The sequence below is a fragment of the Mus musculus genome, chromosome 12 (assembly GCF_000001635.26).
Source record: "Mus musculus strain C57BL/6J chromosome 12, GRCm38.p6 C57BL/6J".
NCBI classification, from domain to species: domain Eukaryota; kingdom Metazoa; phylum Chordata; class Mammalia; order Rodentia; family Muridae; genus Mus; species Mus musculus.
The window spans coordinates 31477574-31484828 of record NC_000078.6 but is presented as its reverse complement, the minus strand read 5'-3'; positions in this window follow the sequence as shown (position 1 = coordinate 31484828).

Genomic DNA, 7255 nt, shown 5'->3' with positions numbered 1-7255 from the left:
AAAAAGTTGGCTCGTGTATTTCTTTGGTATATTTGTTCAGAGTTTGTTTCAAATACTTTATCAGTATTTGGAGGAAGATCTGTTTTTAAGATGGTAAAGAGCTATACTCATTTTTCCCTGTAAAAGCTACTTTTCCAAAGTAGTGTAAATACTAGTCAGATATAATGGAAGTATAAATAGAAAAGATTATTTTTGCCATTCTTAAATAGTGGCTGTTTGCTGTGAGAGGCACACAGAACTGCTTAAAGGCACACAGATTTTAGAAAAGGACTCAGATAATTTAACATTGAAAGTACATGAAAATTGCAAGTACCTAAAACAAAAACGTTTCTCAGATTAGCCATCAAAGGTATCAGACAAAGGAGGTTTTATACTCAAAAATATTCTGGTTGAAATAAATTTATTTTTATTTGCTGGCTTATAATTTGTTAAAATCTGGCCTAGGAAGTAAGCAGAATTTACTTATAATAGTTGTACAATCTAATAAAGCAGTACTGGACATATCAAGATTAGAGAGGAGTGCCATTCTGAAGCACCCCTAATAAAAACAGACTTAGCTTTAAAAATCTCAGTGTCTCCCCACTTATGCCCAAAGGACATACTAGTTTTCAAGTTTCACAGTCTCATCTCAGTTTTCAGACATAAATGATAGGATTGCAACACACATAGTACAGTTGAGTTGTCTCACACATGGGCAGGGTCTTCCTATGGGAGAAGCAATCTTCCTAAAATGTTATGTGTCCTAAACACATCTTGTTTCCATTCTAGGTAGTAGGCACTGTCTGTCCTGTTGCATTTAAGGTTATATTTTTTAAGCTGCCTTTAAAATTGTCCTTAATTTGCTTTCTTTCATATTTAAAAGCCATGCCCCCTTTTACTTCCAAAACATTATTATTATTGTTATTATTATTATTTAAGTCATAGAAAAAATAGGTAAAAGGTAAGATCCCCACTGCACCCCCCCCCCAAGGCTATCATGGTGGTCAGCTTCTCCTGATGGGTAGTTAACATCTAATTTTACTTATGACTCTTAACAGCTAAGTAGGCTCCATTGTAGCTGCCCGCCTGTTCTCATGCTATGATCAGGAATCTGCCTGTGAATGCTGAAAGTTCTGTTCCCCATGTGGTTCTTGAACAATCAATAAAGATGCCAGTGGCCAATGACTGGGCAGAAGAGGCAGGATTTCCAGGTTCCTGCAGGTAGGCTAGGAGACCCAGGAGGAAAGGGTATTTGTCATGCTTCAGAGGGAAAGTAACCAGTTTTTCTAATTTTCCTACCCCCTTAGAGAATATCTCATTGCCCCTATTCAACAAGAAGAAAGCTATGGAGAGTGGTCAGCCCAATTCCCTGGGTTTGGGCATCTGGTAATGGTTATTTTACAAATTATAGATGAGTTGTTATTTTAAAGGATAATTTGGAAATGGTCATAGTTTTGAACAGAGAAGAGATAGATTACTAAATTTTATTCTTGAACAAAACATTGTGTAGCCATAATCTTACATTGATAAAAAAAATCTTTGTAATTGATACAAAGTTAAAGTTACAATTTCTTAAATCGGTACAGAAATTATATATTGATATAGAATTAAGGTTTTCAGATTGATAAAAATCTGTATATCGATACAAAATTTAAAATTAACATTGTTACTCTTAGATAGGCATTATGCAACTTATTTAAGAATACAAGGCTGTGACTCAGTCCTTCTAATAGCTGCCTTACAAACTGTTCAGGATGATGAAGTAGTGCAAGTTAGGGGCTAGACAGTAAACTCCCCGTCATGTTAGCTTGTAATTTAATTATAATAAAGTGTTTTCAGTTTATTCAAGTAGTAATGGCAAAGAGGAACAGTTCAGAGATGCTTGACTTAGTCTTCAAAACCATCAGAAATCCGCAGACTGTGACATCTAGTGTTATCTCTTTTGACTATGAGACATGTTTGCTCTTGACAGCTTCCTGGTCGATCATCTTTACCTCCAGGCAAGATTGCTTATTGTAGTAAGGTAGCCACTAGACGGAAATTGCTTATATCATTTACAGACAATATACTGTCCAAAAAGGACAAATAGGTGGGATAGTTGACTACTAAGCTCTGCCAAGACAGAGTAAACTAGTTCTTCATATTTCCTGCTTCACAAATTGTCTGCCAGATGGTTCTGGGCCAGAAGGCTGAAGACAGATGCTCCAATGTTATAAGAAATTAGGAGCTGTCCAGGTAGTCAGCTATCTCTATAGTTGTTTAAGTTTTGGAAGCTATGTTTGATGCTCCATTCATATATGTATGTGTATATACATGTACACACATACACAGATAATATTTAATTCTCAAGATTTCTGATGTGGTTGAAGACTAGTTATAGTCTCATAATCAAACTCAAGTTGTTTAACATTAAGAGAGAGGTTATAGAGTGAAAGACATGGTTTTTAGGTGGTGTTACAGGCAAAAAAAAACCTAAACAATTCAGGGATAAAATTATAACAAGAAATTATAATTTGATTTAAATTATAATTTAATCTAAATTATAATTAAGTTAGGAGTGATGATAGAATACTTTAATTGACAAATATGATGGTCTAGATATTGTATATCATACGTTGTAATTTACATGATTTAGTTTTGTTCAATTTATGTGTGAGAAGAGTTTTAATTGGACGGAAAAGGTGAGGTTAGGGAGTCATTCTGATGCTATGATCAAGAATCTACCTGTGAACACTGAAGGTCCTGTTTCCCAATTAGTTCTTGATCAAGCAATAAAGATGCAGTGGCTAATGGCTGAGCAGAAGAGGCAGGAATTCCAGGTTCCTGCAGGCAAGCTGGGAGACACAGGAGGAAGAAAAGGTATTTGTCATGCATCCAGTGTAGAGAGAACCATCAGCCATGTGAGATCTTGGGTGGAGAGGCCATTGGCCACTTCCCCTATTGGGCCTTGAGTAGCTGGTGGGAAATAAGAAACAACTAAGCTGAGGGAGGGCAGATTTCAGGTGCTGAGCAAGGAGAAGGTAACTGGGCAACTAAAGTTGAGGGCAGGTTTATTGTTGAGCAAGGAGTAAAGGGAAGGGCACACTAGCTGTGGGAGGCTTGGAAGAGCCTAGCCACTGAGCCACAAGGCCGGTTAAAAATGAGCTAACGTGTGTGTGTGTGTGTGTGTGTGTGTGTGTGTGTGTGTGTGTGTGTGTCTTTCATCCAAGAATCCAAGAAACCAGGGCTATGGCTGAGTGTGGTCCACCAAGAACTTAAAGCAAAATAGTAGAAACTACACAGAACCCTCCATGATCTAGAAAACATTCTAATCCCTGCTGAATGTATTTCATAAGCCATATTCATTAATTTTATATACTGAGCTATGTGGCACATAAAGGTTCATTTCTGGAAGTATTTACTCACTAGACAGCATTAAGCTCATGGGATGCACAGTCTTCAGAGACTACCAATTATAAGTATTAAATTATGTACCATGCCAGATGTGTGTCAGAATCCTGTGGGAAAGCCAGTTAGCATACCTGGGTAGGTTGTAACTTAGCAGTAATGGCATTGAAAAAACAGCATTTGAGCTAAGATTTTAAGTAGGTGAAAGTCATGTTGAGTGGGAGCAGAGTTTTACAAACTGCACTGTAAAGTAAAAGACTTCGTGGGGGATTTTGCTTGGCTCATTTTAGTAATAGATGAGTAGAATAAATGAAGGTGAGGTTCAGGGCAGGACTGGCTCATAACACTTGGCTAGCATTCACAAACTCATACTGTTTGGCCTCCAAGTCTTGACAAGAAACTCAAGAAAAAGTTAATAGCAATAAGGACCTTATTCTAGTGACAAGAAAAGCCTTTGTGGCCTTCCAAATAGAGGAATAAGATGAGTGACCTGCCTTTTGTGAAAGGATTAGTTATTCTGGCTGTATGTTGGGAAAGACTAGTGAGGCAAATATTGAAGCAGAAACCAGTCAGGGTTTTAGTAATTATACTAGGGATGATGGTAGCATTGCAGGTATTAACTGGGTAACCTGAGGACGTGTGTGTGTGTGTGTGTGTGTGTGTGTGTGTGTGTGTGTGTGTGTGTACAGAAAAGTGAATACCTGCAGTGTTAGATGTGGGTACATAAAGAACTTATAAAGTAGATATGGTCCCTGCTATTTAGCAGCTTACATTCTAAATCTTTTGATATATAAGTATTTGTTTTCAATACTTAGTGGTCAGAAAAACTATTTCACCCTTAAAAATGAATTCCCAGGAATGGAGAGATGGCTCAGTTAAAGATCATTGGCTGCTCTTTCAGATGACTCAGGTTTGGTACCATAACCCCACTCCCAAGGGCTCTAATGCTCTCTTCTGGCCTCTGTGTGCTCCAGGTGCACAGATGTACATGCAGCCAAAACACCCATACACAGATTTAAAAAAATATATATTACCAGATTATAAACACAAAAGTAAAATTACAAAAATAACATAATTCATAATAGCTTTGCAGGCTGTGTTTATTTGTACAGTGCTAAGTTAGTAATTATGGAACAAACACATGTACCTATACTATTTCTGAGTTAGGTCCTACCTATAATCAGTTTTTAGACATTTTAATTTCTTTTGGGGAGTAATGTTTCCCAAAACTTTATAAAGTGTAGACTGTACAGTCAGATTGTCTGACAACTTCTGCAACAGTATCGCTTTCCCTCTTTGAATCTAGTTTGCTTTCCTAAATGTGAAGCTGAGCTGGGGTAAGAGGAGGATAGTACACTCCTACACTCCCAGTGCTTGGAAGATGAGGCAAGAAAATCAGGAGATGAAGGGCATCCTCAGCCACACGGTTCCAGTCCAGCCTAGGATGCAAGAATCCTCATCTCTGCAAGTAAATAAACTGAATGGGGGTGTAGTTTAGAGGCAGTTTGTAATGAGGGTCAGAACTCAGTCCCTGGCCCCAAGAATCTTAATTTGCTTAGATTTTTTTGAGAATTAAAGGCTTCAGTGTTGAACAGATTCTAGTCGGGATTTCTTTGTCAGCTCTTTGTGGGCAGGTAGCTGCGAGGAGAGAAGCCCAGACTCGCTTGGTCTCTTCGGGCCTGAGCGGAATGGTGAGTGTCAAGCAAATTGAGAAGAACCACATGGGGCCAGGAGTCTTATGGAAGCAGGAACTCCATTTAATGTGGCAGCAATTTACTTATATAGACAGGGCAAGGAGGTGGGGATAGAAGTATGGGGTGAGATGACGAGGGGTGTGAGATGATCTCACGGGGCCTATAACAAATTGATACATTAGCGGTAACTAGGCAGAGGCAGTCTCATTCAGGTCAGTAGGTAGTGCGGAGTCATTCTCAAGTGGGAACGAATGACAGGTCTTGAAAATCGTGCCAGGCTCGGGTTTGTCCAAACCAAGGCCAAATAAGGCCCAACATTTCCTGACAGATTTTTGTTTTGTTTTCTCCAGAGCACGGAGAATAGAGTTGTCAGTCACAGAGGAGAAAAGATGAAAAATCAGATCTGCAGGGAAGTTTCAATTTGATGAAATCCATGGAAATGCTTAAAAAAAGGAATTCTTCCTTTCTTGGTTCACACATTGTAGAGTCAAGCTCCAGCCCAAAACGTTTACAAATGATATGCTTTGCTGTTAGGCAACACTGTTTACCAAAGCTAATTTATAAAATAATTATTAGGGAGGCCAGGCCTCAGCTAATGTCTTCATTTGAGTAATGTATCTGCCCCCAGCTCTTTGGTCTCCCTTTTGATGTTGCTTTACTTTTTTGAAATTTTCTTTCTGCCTCTACTAACATAGTATTTTAACCTCTCCCTGATCAGGGGTGAGATATCTGTGCTGATTTCAGCACTGGCTCTGGAGCAGACAAGTCGAGGTACAGGTCCATAAATTTCTATATCTTAGAGGAGAGAAGGAACAACTAAGAATGAGTTCCAGGGCAGGAGGAGTGGCTCAGCAGATAAGAGCACTGACTGCTCTTCTGAGGGTCCTGAGTTCAAACCCCAGCAACCACATGGTGGCTCACAACCACCTGTAATGAGATCTGACACCCTCTTCTGGTGCATCTGAAGTTTAATAATAACAAATCTTTGAGCCTGATCAAGCAGGGATTCTCAGAGTGGGCTTGACTTGAGCGAGCAGAGGTCCTAAAAACAAAATTCAATCCCCAACAATCACATGAAGGCTTACAACCATCTGTACAGCTGTATACAGTATACTCGTATACATAAAATAAATCTTTTTTGTTTTAAGATTTATTTATTTATTATATGTAAGTACACTGTAGCTGTCTTCAGACACTCCAGAAGAGGGCGTCAGATCTTGTTACAGATGGTTGTGAGCCACCATGTGGTTGCTGGGATTTGAACTCCAGACCTTCGGAAGAGCAGTCGGGTGCTCTTACCCACTGAGCCATCTCACCAGCCCCCCCTTTTTTTTTTTTTTTTTTTTTTTTAAGAGTGAGTTCCATGAGGCTGTTGAGATGTCAAGGTTAGCTGTGTTATATGATATAGGCACCAGATCTGAGCAGCTGTGTCTGCCCCTGGTGATTTCCATAGCAAGAATGTAGGCAGCACCATTGCCTGGCATGATATTACCATTTGATGGGAACTTGAAGCTTTTGTGCAACAAATGTTCTATCCTGAGAGTTACAGGCACACACATCTTAAAATAGCATACGCGTCGCATAAGGTGATCATGACTCTAAAGCTTAATAATAAAAATTGCTGTTTCTATGGGTTTTGTTTGTTTGTTTGTTTTGTTTTGTTTTGGTAAAGGCACTATTTAAATAACTTTATTCGGCATTTTTGTACTTTAAGTCTGATAGACAAGCCTTTCTGGACCGTCTCAGGGAAGGATGGAATGATACTTTGACAGGAAGTGTTTAGAGGCCAGTCTAGAAAAATGGCACAGTTCTCTCTACCTATTCAACATTGTACTTGAAGCCCTAGCCAGAGCAATTCAACAACAAAAGGAGATCAAGGGGATACAAATTGGAAAGGAAGAAGTCAAAATATCACTATTTGCAGATGATATGATAGTATATATATATATATGTGACCCTAAAAATTCCACCGGAGAACTCCTAAACCTGATAAACAGCTTCAGTGCAGTAGCTGGATATAAAATTAACTCAAACAAATAAATGGCCTTTCTCTACACAAAGGATAAACGGGCTGAGAAAGAGCTTAGGGAAACAACGCCCTTCACAATAGTCACAAATAATATAAAATACCTCAGTGTGACTCTAACTAAGGAAGTGAAAGATCTGTATGATAAGAACTTCAAGTCTCTGAAGAA